Source organism: Papio anubis, chromosome 1 (genome assembly GCF_008728515.1).
Source record: "Papio anubis isolate 15944 chromosome 1, Panubis1.0, whole genome shotgun sequence".
Classification (NCBI taxonomy): domain Eukaryota; kingdom Metazoa; phylum Chordata; class Mammalia; order Primates; family Cercopithecidae; genus Papio; species Papio anubis.
The window spans coordinates 213651767-213665206 of NC_044976.1; the positions used below are offsets into that span (position 1 = coordinate 213651767).

At 45.1% G+C, this 13440-nt stretch overlaps 1 long non-coding RNA gene across 1 annotated transcript; it reads right to left on the reverse strand.

Moving 5' to 3' along the window:
- Positions 1-3030: 3030 nt before the first annotated feature.
- On the reverse strand, positions 3031-7181 carry LOC108583458. Its single transcript, XR_001898133.3, has 2 exons — positions 5962-7181; positions 3031-5109 (listed from the first exon to the last, which is right to left on the reverse strand). It is a non-coding gene; the product is annotated as an uncharacterized LOC108583458 (long non-coding RNA).
- Between the last annotated feature and the right edge of the window lie 6259 nt (positions 7182-13440).

Here is a 13440-nt window from a genome sequence, read left to right on the forward strand (position 1 = left end):
GGATGCTTAAGCCGGTTGAGGCTGGATGGTTTCTGAACGTGGTCCTCACCAGTGTAGTGGCATTAATCAATGCAAAAATTGCAGTTACTTTTGCACCACCCTAATAGCTTAGATTTGGTTTTGGCAATGATGGAAAGAAATAAATTGCATGTCAGCACCCAGCCTCGCCCTAGATTTCCTTTTGTGAATCCCCACTCTTAAGCACCCAAAGGTCTTATACTGTCCATTGAATATTCAATGTCTTCCTATAACAGACTTTAAAAGGGTGGTTGTTTTTTCCCTATCTCAATAGCAATCAATTAAAATAGCTAAATGTAACTTCCAATCTGTCTTTACAAACATAATACAGAGAATAAAATGTCTATACTTTTCTAGCTAATATTAGTTATTTTAGACACTCAATTTAATACTAGAATTTCATTAGTCAGAATTTTTCTTTGTGAGTCAAAATCCTGATGTAAAGTTCTACCCTAGCTCTGTCCCAAAGTTGGGAACTTCAAGGTTTCTTGGCGTCAAGCTCTAGTTGGGAGTTTTTGTCCCTCCTTGGGTCCCAGGAGACCCAGGGCCTGGGGCACACGAGCTTTGTTACCAGACACAGCTGGGCTTGAATTCTGGCACAACCAGTTACTGTCTCTGAGCCTTGATTTTCTCATTTGCAAAAAGATGTTCATAACACCTACTTCACAGGCATTTCATATGTATTAAGTAAAATAAACATGAAAAGTTTAGCAGGTTGCCTGGCAGTCGGTAATTGAGATGGTCTTCGCCATCAGCAATTTCGCATTCTCTTCATTTTCCCAATCATCACTATTCTTAAAATTCATCCAAGATCAGGCCATGTTTTTCCTTTAAGTTTCTTTTCGCCAGGGGAAGGATGGCCCTGTGGGAGGGTGATGAGATGTGAGTTACGTCCCGGCCACCAGTCCCGGTTCTGCCGCCTTGGGCAGTTTGCTTGACTGCTGCAAGCCCCATTGCTCGGTCTATAAAGCGGGGCAACAGCTATCTCCACCTGCAGCTGCCGAGAGGGCCCACGTGGCAGTGTGCAGCGTGTGTCTAGGTTTACTAAAGATCGGTTTCTCAGGCCCGGTGCGGTGGTTCACACCTGTAATCCCAGCACTTTGGGAGGCCGAGGCGGGTGGATCATGAGGTCAGGAGTTCGAGACCCACCTGGCAAACATAGTGAAACCCCATTTCTACTAAAAATACAAAAATTAGCCAGATGTGGTGGCGTGAGCCTGTAGTCCCAGCTATTCAGGAGGCTGAGGCAGGAGAATCGCTTGAACCTGGGAGGCAGAGGTTGCAGTGAGCTGAGATCACGCCACTGCACTCCAGCCTGGGTGATAGAGTGAGGCTCTGTCTCAAAAAAGAAAAAAAGATTGGTCTCTCTACCCTTCGTCATTTCTTCTTTCCCTGTGATAAAATAATAGAAGCAAAAACATCCAAATGAGATGCCACACATCCACCTAAAAACCATGCAATGGCAGAGCAAAATATTTAGTCTCATTTCATCAGACTCTATTCTCTTTGGGCTTTGCTAGTTCACAATAGGTATTAATCACTTAATCACACGCGCTAATTTATACTCATCTGTTAATCAGTTAATGACTCTTCCCTGAGCATTTACATAACGTCCTTTGCCAGAAAAAAAACGCACAGTCTCCCGGAGGCTCCTAGGAAGTGCCTCTTAGATAAGCCTGCTGTATCCAGCAACGGAGGCCACCTTTCAGTGAATTTCAGCCCCCACAGCGGCCTGCCCTGCCTGTACCTGGGAAAGGGTCGGCTTGGCTGGAGATCCCCATTTGTTTGCACACGCCTGCGTAGTCATCTGTCCTTTCTTGTCTAGGCTTCTTCCCATGCCCAGATGCACAGCACAATATACTCCCTTGCTACAGTTAATGCACAGCTGAAGTTGTGTGCTATTCATGGGCTGGGGTGGGATGAGGAGATAGCAAACAGGTGGAAGAAGGCTTTATCCTCCAAACCTGGATATTCCTGCCTATGACAACGGCAAGGCGGGACAGTGTGACATTGGGACAACTGGCATAAATTGGCACGGACGTTTCCAGCAAGGAGGAGCATGTATGATGTAAAGTCTATGTTCCTGGTAGAACAACTCTGAGAGTCAAGTTTAATGACTTGTTGCTATTGCACATCGTGGCCAAGACATTAGTGGAAATGCCTCCTTGGGACTCAGAGCGCCCATTGTCCCACTGTTACTGACTGTATAGCCATGTCACTGTCTGCACAGTGTTGTACTGCTTTGATGCTACGGACATGTCACTATCTGTTGAATAGCAACACAGCTTTGGTCAGTCACTGGGGAAGGTGTAGAAACCCTTTCTATGCTATAGACTGGCTCAGTCCATTATCCCATAATCTCAGTTTCTAGAAAACTGTTCTGGATATAAGTGACATCATGTTTTGAAGGAGGAGAGGCAGATGGAATCTAAAAGAAGGTAGGTCAAAGACTGACAGAGGCCAGGGAAAAATTGACAAGAAATGTGCCTGAACCCCCAGATGTTAAGTGATTCTGCTTGATATTAAAACAGAAACTGCACCTGAGTGCTGGGGCTTGGATATTTGGCTACAGCAAACATTTGGGAAAAGCATCGGCCACAGCAGCCTTGGAAGGAACGCATTGCGTGTCTGTGTGGAATGATGGTGATGTGAGGTAACTCAGCAAATGCCGTAACATGGGTTTGGATTGGGAAGGCCAAAGACTTCTACAGCCAGGTCAGATCCTGAAGGGTTAAATCAGAGTTTCGCATGGTCCTTAAATTTGGTGCTGCTGCTACTGCTGCTCTTTTGGAGGCCACAGAGAAGGTAGCAAGGGCCTGGTGTGGCCTCCAGTAGTCTCCAGCACACCGGCTTGGAATGCAGGCTTTGGGTTCCGAGGATGGACGTCTCCATAACTAACCATCTGGTCAATACTCATCACACTAGTGTGGGATGCAGACACAGAACATACTTAGAGGCAGAATCGATCATCTGGCAAAGAGGAAGAAGTTCACAGCTTTACAAATGAGCTCCTTAGCATTAATTAATTTATTCATTAATTCAACAATAATTTAGGAAGGGTATATTGTATGACAAGCAATGTGAAAATCTTGGTTGGAAGATGAGGTTATAAAGATATATAAAGTTATACCCCTTTCCATCTGTTTATGAAATCTATACTGGGTAAGCCATGCAGATAGCTAAGTAGAATACAACATTAATAAATACTATGTTTGTAGGTGTGTACAGAGCATTGCAGGACGATCGAGGAATATGCAGTTGTCTGAGGAATTCCATTACGGCTTCACAGGGGAAACAGCATCAAGGCTAAGTCTTTTCTGTTTGTTTTTTGTTTTAATTTAGTGACAGCAAGTTTATTAAGAAAGTACAGGAATAGAGAATGGCTACTCCACAGGCAGAGCAGCCAAGACTAAGTCTTGAAAGGTGATGGGGAATTTTTAAAGGAATAGGAGAAGAATGTGACAGTCTTTAGAATCAGACAGACCTACATCCTAGTGCCAGGTCCACCTAACTGTGTAATCTCGTGTTCATTACTTAGCCTTGGTTGGGGGGCGGGAGGGGGGTTCTGTTTCTCCATCTGGAAAATGGGAATAATAATGCCTACCTTGCAGAATTGTTACAAGAATTAGATATAACCTATGTGCAATGTTTGGCAAAGGAAAGCTCACAAAATAAGTGGTAGTTTTATTAAATGTACCACCTGGGGCTATGAGGAAGGGCATGCAAGACAGAGGACACACTGTGTGTAAAAACAGAGACTTGTGAAAAGAAATGGTACGTGTAGGCAACAGAAAGTAGACTGCAGACCCTGAGAGGAGGAAATAATAGGAGGTGAGGCTGGACAGATGGACTGGGGTCAGTTACAATGAGTCAGCACCATCTTTGGTGAAGAGAGGCCAGCATCCTTCAGCTTTACCCAAAATTGCCATGCCCAAGGGCTCTTTGCTTTCACAGGTGGTTTCAGCTCACTCTTCCTCCTTCTTCCTCCTCTCCACCCCTCCCCACACCTCTCCATCCATCAAACTCGGAGTCACTACACCATCTCCAGGATGCTCCTATCTTCAGCTCAGCCATATGACACCCCTCCTGATTGTTTAGCAGCCACGTCTATTTAGAGATCCATTGAAAGTCATTTCTATCATTTCTCCTGCAGGTGCATTTTGTGCTAAGAATACCCAACAACAAAAATCCAAGCACGCAAACAAAGAAACGTCAGCGAGATCTTGACATACCAAGGATCCACTGGTCTTTAACTTCAGTCTCTTAGGAGTTGATTGAAATCGTGACAGTACCAACCTCACAGGATTAAATGAGATAGTTATGTGAAGCACAGAATAAGCATTCAAATATATTAGATGCTGTTTGTATCATTATGATAATTAGCTTCATAAAATAATTTACCACTCAATGCTTCTGAGTCCTTACTAGGTACAAGGTATCAAAGAATTCCTTCATAGACATATAATTTACCTAGGACTTTTCAGGCAGATAAACTCTGCACAGAGGAAAGCACAAACATATGGGAGCAATGCAATTTAATCAGCACCTAATTAGCCAAACTATTTAAAATATACCTCACTATTTTGATGATGAAAACATTCTCACTTCTAAATGCCGGAAGCTGTGTCTTCCCGTAATTCTCTTGGAAAACTGTGAGCAGAGGGACTCTGGGCTCATTGCTGAAGCTTCCTCTCTGTTACATTTAGATCTCATCAGTTCCAGTCATTTCCTTTCTTTGTCATCAGATGAGGCGAGGGCCACTTGTGCCCATCTCTCCTCAATCCGCCATGTTTCTCTGGTGGTGACTGCTCCGTGCGTGGATGGGTGTGCCTGAGGTCATAACTATAAAAGCTAATATTCATCATGAAGACTTACTCCATGGCAGAGACTGTTTAAGCATTTCATGTTCAGTCTTCTCAACAACCCTATGAAATTCATACCACCAGTATCTCCATTTACTGCAAGAAACAAAAGTTCTGAGCGGTTAAGTAACCTGCCCAATGTTCCCAGCTGGTAGGGAATACAGCCAAGATCCACATGCAGGCAGTCTGCTTCTAGCTTCCCTCAGAGTTAGCAAATCCGAGTGGAAACCTTGGAGATAAAAAAGAGTCAGTTGCTGTGAATTAAGCCAGTTCTTACCGTTTGTCTCCCAGTTAACCCAAAGCTTCTCTCACAGAGTCTAAAACAACCCTGCTTTCAGCTAGCCCAATAGTAAAATTATGGACCCCCCAAGCCAGGTAAATAAACATTCAGTAATAGATTTCTCTAGGCCAGGCATGGTGGCTCACACCTTTAATCCCAGCACTTGGGGAGGCCAAGGCAGGAGGATCACTTGAGGTCAGGACTTCCAGACTAACCTGGGCAACATAGCAAGACCCTATCTCTAAAAAAAAAAAAAAAAAAAAGAAAAAGAAAAGAAAAAAAAGTTATCTCTAAACAGATAACTGATAAAAATCTGTTATGACAAAAAGAAACTTAAAACTGGAAGTAAAAGAGACTTTGAAGTCTTTGAAGGTGAATCAAAAAGGAAAAATGCTGTAAACACAGGGAGAGTTTGCCAACTGAGAACAAAGTGCAGGAAGGTCAGCTGGAAAGTTGTACGAAGGACTCGGGTGTTCAACAAACAATTGGACTAGATGATTTCTAAGGACCCTCCTAAACCCTCGGAAGCCATTATTCAATGTGTAATTCCATTTCTTAAACTCCCAGTCTCAATGCTTTCAGTTTCATGAACTAAGTCACAGCAGATCAACACAGTGTTGTGCTTCCACCTGCCTCCTGAGCCTCTCCACACCCAAACTCCACGTGCCTCAGTCTCTCTGCACCCAAAACCCAACATGCTGGCTCCACCGCCCCGTTTCTGTGCGCCTTCTCTCAGTTAATGGTCTCACCAGCCCCAGTCACCCTGACTTGATGTTCAGCGTCCTCCTCCATTCCTCTCACCTCCTCAGACTTCACATCCAACTGGTCAACAAGTGCCTTCAATGAGTGTATCAACATCAAAGACGTCTTCTCTCTTTTCCTATCCCACTGCTGCCCGAATGGTATAAGTAGTGCATACTACCATATTTACTGTGGAAGAAAGAGACAAAGAGGAAAGTCATAGTCCTTCCCCTCAAATAGCTCACAGCCTGGTAAAGGAGGCGGGCACATAAGCACGTAACTCAAGATACTGTGGGAAGAGGCAGAATGGAAATAAAGCAAATTTGCAATAGATCAAGATGCGGAAGGCACCTCGTAACCCCTCACCTAGACCCAAAAGGCTCCTAATCCACATGGCCTCCCTATTGTTCCTCCTTCCAATCCATTCCTCACATGGCCAACATAATCATCTTCCTCTTGGTATGCCGCCTAGTGCTCAGGAGCTTTAGGAGGCTTACACTTGTCGGTGGGGAGGTCAGTGCTAAGAGCAGATTTCTGAGTTATGGTATATATCAATCGTGGTCGAAGCGATGGGAGCTTTTGAGCTTGTTCAGAGAAAGCATCCGGAGTGAGAAGAGAAAACGTGAGGATGAAACCCTGGGGAACAATGGCATTATAAGAACTGACAGAAGAGTCAGTAAAAGCCTCTAAAAGAATACTCACAAGCTGGGATGGGAACCAGACAGGAGAAAGAATACAGGGATCATAGTGTAACAAGAAGTCGAAAACAATCGGTGGCATCGAATGCTGCTAAGATTTAAGCAAGAGGAGAACTGAAGACAGGCTCCTGACTGCCTATTGATTAGTGAATGCTAAGCATTTCAGTCGATTGGAAGGATTAGAAATCAGGCTTCAAGCCAAGCATGGTGGCACATGCATGTTATCCCAGCTACTTGGGAGGTTGAGGCGGGAGGATCGCTTGTGCCTAGGAGTTGGATCCTAGCCAGGGCAACATAGTGAGAACTCCGTCTCCAAAAACTAATCTCTAAAAAGTAAAAACTAATTTTTGAAAATTAAAAAAAGGTTTTTAAAAGAAATCAGGCTTCGTCGGTTTGAGATTTGAGTGTGAGGTACAGGAAGGCAGCAAGAAACATAATTTCCTCTTTTAAGAAGGTTGGGAATGAAAGGAATATATTTAAAACACTCTTGTCTTGTATTACATTTATTTGAGCCCTTACTGATTTGAGTCCTTGGTGTTTGTTTTTGTAGTTTTAACTTTTTTTTTTTTAGAGACAGGGTCTCACTCTGTCTCACAGACTAGAGTGCAGTGACACAGTCATAGCTCACTGTAACATCCAACTCCTGGGCTCAAGAGATCCTCCAGCCTCAGCCTCCCAAGTAGCTAGGACTACGGGTACACACCACCATGCTAGACTAATTTTTTTATTTTGCTATGCTCCCCGGACTGGTCTTGAATTCCTGGCCTCAAGTGATCCTCCTGCCAAAGTGCTGGGATTACAGGCAGGAGCCACCACACCTGACCTAGTGTTGGTTTTAAATGCTGAGGGCAGAGACTTCCTCTTTCTCTTTATATCCTTACCCCCACCCCCACCCCGTGGTGAGCAGCAGTGTTCAATACATGTGTGTTTATTTACTTGTGGGTGCTTGGAAACAATTTCTTCCATCAACGACTTTAAACACTGTTCAACAGGACTCTTTTTTTTTTTTTGTCCTGTTAATCTGTATTCTCTAAGAACAAACAGGTAACTAAGTAGACAAAGATAAACGTTCATCGATTCACATCTGAGCTATCACAAATTCTGAACTTATAATAGCCCAAATTAAGATTTATTTTTGTCATTTTGGCAGTCCACAGACCCATAACGTAAATCAATAAGAGAACAGGATTTGCATCACAACTCACAGTGTCATAAAACAGTTTATAAACAACTTTGATGGGAATTCCTATTCCCTAAAGAAAAGTTCCCCCGGCGTGCCTTCTTGGGCCAGATATTGGAATGAACTTTATGTTTGATTGTATTTCCCAAAGCCTGATATTCTCTTTAGGATCAGGGTTATGATTCTTTACAACGCTAGACCCCAAGCCGCCCCATTGGCTCTGAACACAAAACCATTTCCAACGTGTAACGGCAAGATTTCGTGTGCGCTGTTTGCACAGACGAAATGCTCATTTCCTATGAAAATATCACAGGATCCCATCCTAGCCACTCTTCTCCAGCAGCCCTCCCTTAGGTTAGCCCCAGGATGTTCTGGAAGTCTCTTTAGTCACAAGGCTGGCATCGCCGCCTGTGTCTGTGAAGTGTTCACCAAATCCAAGCGGGTGGAGAAGCACCGATTCCCTGTCGCAGGCCTGAACCTTGCCAGATCCTTTCAACATCTCCCGAGCCTTTCCAACATGGAGGGCTCGCCCGGCCCGCTCGGAGCCAGAGTCCGCCCAGCCCGGTCTGCTCTGCTGAGACTTGGCACGCCACGCCTGGGGCGCTGCGGCTCCCGGCCCAGCCCACGGTGCCAGCCCTTCCGCAGCGGCCTCCAACACCCAGACGCTGCGCACACAGGCCCTGGGCACCGGCGGGCCTGGCTCTCCCTGGGCCCTGGAGGCAGAAAGCAAGCACTCAACGGAACACGGGATCAGCGGGTCCCGCTACTCGGGGACAGAGAGGAAGCTGAGGAACTTGACAGCGGATGTGGGAAGCACGTGGGGTTCCACCCATGGCGCCCTCTACCTTCTGCAGGCTGCAGTGCAGTTCAGGAAGCACCTCTGCGCGTCCACAGGGTTCAGTGTTAACTAAACCCAGAGACAGCGCGGGAAAGTCATCTTGCCTATCTCTTTCATGTGCTAAATGCTGTCCTGTTGTTCCGAAACATGAGTTAACCCCTCAGCAAAAGAACACCTCAACACACACGCGTGCAAGCACTGAGGTTCCTAATCAAGCCAAATTCCCTCCTTACCCAGTCTTGGGAAAAGAAGTGTTAAAGAGACACCACCCACATCTAGCCTCTCTAGGCGGTGCTGAAGTTTTTTTACTGACATACAAAAAAGGTAATTACTTGAATTCATTGGAACCTAAAGTGGCTTGCTCCGGCTCCCTCTGCGCCAAAGAGGCACTTAGTCATTTCTTCTCTTGTCCATCATAACAGGCACTGCGTCCAAGATATTGCCCAACTCAAATCCTGTAATTCCCTCTAAGTCTATCATAACCTTCCAAAATAAGCTTGTTAGTTTAAAATAGCCTTGTAAATAGCACTCACCAACTCACACAGAGCAAATAATGATTTATACCTGAAAAAAAGGAAAACCGTCAGCATTTGGCTCATCCTACAGGAAAAAAAAATGATGTATTTGTGGGCCACTGTTTTAGCAATATTTACTTGAAAACATAATTTTTCATTTTTTATTGCAAGAATGAAACATGACTATTAGGGAAATTTTAGAAAATACAGCTAAGAAATAAAATAAGATAAACAAACTATAATCCCATGCTGGAGATGTAGCTTATGCTAACATTTTGATTTGTACTCTTCCAGGTCATTCTTTCTCAAGTTCTCCTCAAAATGGGATTGTAGTGCTCACCATCCTTTTTTGTGAGGCCATTTTGGAGAGTGAAATCTGTGCCAAGAAATAACTGAGCACACTGGGCAGTTTTAGCCACTGAAACCCAACCAGCCTCGTGGAGTATCAGGTCATACTCATTGGGTTCAAACCATAATAGCTTCATTGGGTGCTTGGCCACATTTTAATTCCATGTCATGGTTCTGGGGAATGGGAGGGAGCAGGGGATGGGGGAGCCAAGAGGACTTACTGTAAGTCAACATGTTTGTTGATCCTGGAACAGTAGCTGAGCCAGAGGACAGGGACGCCTTGCAGGGCAGACAGACAAAGAGTGGGGAGATGGTGCCGCCACACAGAAGGGTAGGCTCTATTCTCAGGCGCACAGACGCTGGGGAGCCTCTCCATCTGTGGAGAGGACAGTGGTCAGTGCCTCACGCTCTGCAAGGCTTTGGGTCCATCAGAAGAGGACCCTCTCCCAGTAGGAGACTTGTTTATTTGGCATTTACCCAAAAGCATTAGGGCTCCTTTCAGAAACGTTTGGTCAGGGGCCAATTATTTTAGCATATACTGCAGAGAAAGGAGGTCAATTTAAAGAAAGTTTAGATAAAACAACAGCAGACACAACAAAGCAGCCCTTTAAGGGGCAAAGACGTGGGTGCAGTGTTTCTAGGGAAGGGACACTGACCCCATTCCCTTGAATATGGACAAAGAAGCTCATCAAAGAGGCTCACCAAACCCAGTCATTCATAAGCATGAAAGAGGCCCTCATGCCTCTGCACCCTGGCCAGGAACCAAAGACTCCATCAGCTTTGACACAATCAGTCCTATTAACATGGAGAGGCCTTAGGATTGGAACAAATTCTTCTGGGCAGTCAACTTGCCTTAAACGACCTGCCAAAGCCCATCCCAGTGTTGTTCGTACTCAGCTGAAAAATATCAAGACTCTAAGAGGGGGAAGGAGGAGGGAAGTGGAGCCCACATTTCCTGAGCTCTTGCGAACTGCGGAGCATTCCACGTTACCTCCTCTTGTTGCCTTCACGGTAGTCTCAGTATTATTGTTCCCATTTCACAAATGAGAAAGCTGAGGTTCTGATGGCTTTAAGGGACTTGCCCAGGGTCCTCCAACAATGCGTCAGAGTTAGCACTCAAAGCCCTGTCCTTGGGTTCTGCAAGTCATCTTTGGAACCTCTAAGCTATTCTGCTCCCAGTCTCCTTTTTAGTGTTCTTTGTTTACCATCGATCCTTTCCCGCTTTTCATCTGAAGAATAATCCGTTTCTACGGGACATTATAATGAATGGGGAATCTCGGTTTTTCATAGACTTCCTTCCGGAAAGAACCAGAAGTTGAGATGAGGGTGACCCTCACATAGATGGAAACTTGTATTCCTCTGTTTTAGCTTGATTAACAAGGAAGCACATTGAACATTGAACATTTAATATTTATTCAATGTCATCATTATTTATCATTTAATATTTATCTAATACTTAGCCAGTCCTCCAGAGACACAAATGGAGTGTCGAGAACAAAAAAGCAGGAAAGAAAAAGTGAAGAGAGTGAATAAGACATTCAAAGTTTGAGGGAGGGCCAGGCTTGGTGGCTCATGCCTATAATCCCAGCACTTTGGGAGGCCAAGGTGGGCAGATCACTTGAGGTCAGGAGTTCAAGACCAGCTGGCCAACATGGTGAAACCCCGTCTCTACTAAAAATACAAAAATTAGCTGGGTGTGGTGGTGGGCGCCTGTAGTCCCAGCTACTCAGGAGGCTGAGGCAGGAAAATTGCTTGAACCTGGGAGGTGGAGGTTTCGGTGAGCCAAGATCGTGCCATTGCACTCCAGCCTGGGTGACAGAGCAAGACCCTTTTCAAAACAAAACAAACAAACAAAAACAAAAGCAAAAAACCCAAAGAACAAATCAAAGTTTGAGGGAGAAGATAAACTTTGTCGCCCTGCGCATTCTTAAATATTGTTCTTCCTATGTCCAAAGCATTACCCAACAATGCAGTTCCCTTCGAGTGAAAAAGCAATGCTTCCCCGGGCAGGGGGCTGGCCACAGAGCACAGTGCATAGGAGATCCCTGTCCACGGGACACAGATTCCAACTGTGGTTTTCCAGGGGTGGGACCGATGGCCCCGGGCCATCTGTGCTCTCCCGGCAGGACTCCACTAGGTTTCACCGTGACAGCTGAGCGGGGCTAAGATTGCAGTCTTCAGCACTCTGGAAAAAAACAGCTGCTGAGGTTCCTTTGCTTTGCTGGCCTGGTCTCCATTGGCCAATGGGACATTAAGGCCTTTGTTATTCACACAGCAGTTGGAATCTCTGGCCATTTAAGGAAGGAAGCCGCAAGGTAATCCAGCCCTGGCTGTGCCATCAACGAGTGACTCACTCATTTCTGCCACGTGAACTGTAGATGACCCGGGTCCTTCCTCAGACGTGGTCTACAGCCTGCACTCGATTAAACTTAATGGATTCCTGAGGAATATGTGTGGTCTATATATTAAGTCAAATTAAGCCTCATGCACCATAAACCATGCTCTCTGTTTGTTTTGATAACATTAGTGAATAGGAAGGAAAAAAGTTCAGGTCTGGGAAAAGAGCAAGAATGTGGCCACACTGGTTTACCCCAAAGGGAATCCAAGCCAGTGCCTGCCTGGTACCCTTGGAGGGCTGAGGGTTTCATCCCAGGGGCACACTGGGCTGTGAAAGACTAGGGAATAGCATAGAGCAGAGCATGGTCCTTGGAGTGAGGAGGCACCGGATTCAATCCCTGCTATGCCACTTTCTAGCCATGTAATCCCGGGGAGCTAACTAACGTCTCCTGGCCTCAGTTTCTTCATCTGTGGAATGGTCCATCCAAACTTCATAAAGTTGGCGTGAGAATAAAATAAGAAAAGTTTTGTATTAGTTTATTTGCATTGCTACAAAGGAATACCTAAGACTGGTAATTTATAAAGAAAAGAGGTGCCAAGCACAGTGGCTCACATCTATAATCCCAACACTTTGGGAAGCTGAGGCAGGCAAATCACGAGGTCAGGAGTTCAAGACCAGCCTGGCTAACATGATGAAATCTCGTCTCTACCAAAAATACAAAAAATTAGCTGGGCATCATGGCAGGCACCTGTAATCCCAGCTACTGGGGAGGTTGAGGCAGGAGAATCACTTGAACCCAGGAGGCAGAGGTAGCAGTGGGCTGAGATCGCGCCACTGCACTCCAGCCCAGGCAACAAAGTGAGACTCCATCTCAAAAAAAAAAAAAGAAAGAAAAGAGGTTTTTATGGCTCGGGTTCTGCAGGCTGTGCAAGCATGGCACCAGCATCTGCTTGGCCTCTGGTGAGGCCTCAGGGAGCTTCCAGTCATGGCAGAAGGAAAAACGAATCAGCATGTCACATGGTGAGAGAGGCAGCAAGAGATGGAGGAGAAGGAGCCAGGCTCCTTTAAACAGCCAGATCTCATGCAGACTGGAAGAGTGGGAACTCACTCATCACCAAGAGGATGGCACCAAGCCATTCATGAGGGATCCATCTCCAGGACCCAAACACCTCTCATCAGGCCCCACCTCCAATACCGAAAAATTACATTTCAACATGAGCTGTAGAGGGGACAGACATCCGAGCTATATCAAGTGTTTAGCACAGTTTGTAGCAAGGGTGCACAGTGAGAACTAATAATAGATGGGAACGTACATATGTTTTTATTCATGTATATGTGCACACATATATGTTTACTAATGCATATATGTATATCGATATATGTAGATGCATATATCCATACCTATACATATAGGTGTATATATGTACTGTATATAAGTGAATATGTATATAAATATATGCATATATCTTATATGTATATTTACATGAGTGTATATATTTATGTGTGTCTATATACATACACATAATTATGTATCAGTCTTTGTATATATATTGGGCCACAAGTTGCAGAGAGCCTAGGCAAGGTTGGCAGAAGGGACACAGTCCCCCAGAAGCTGTGGGCCG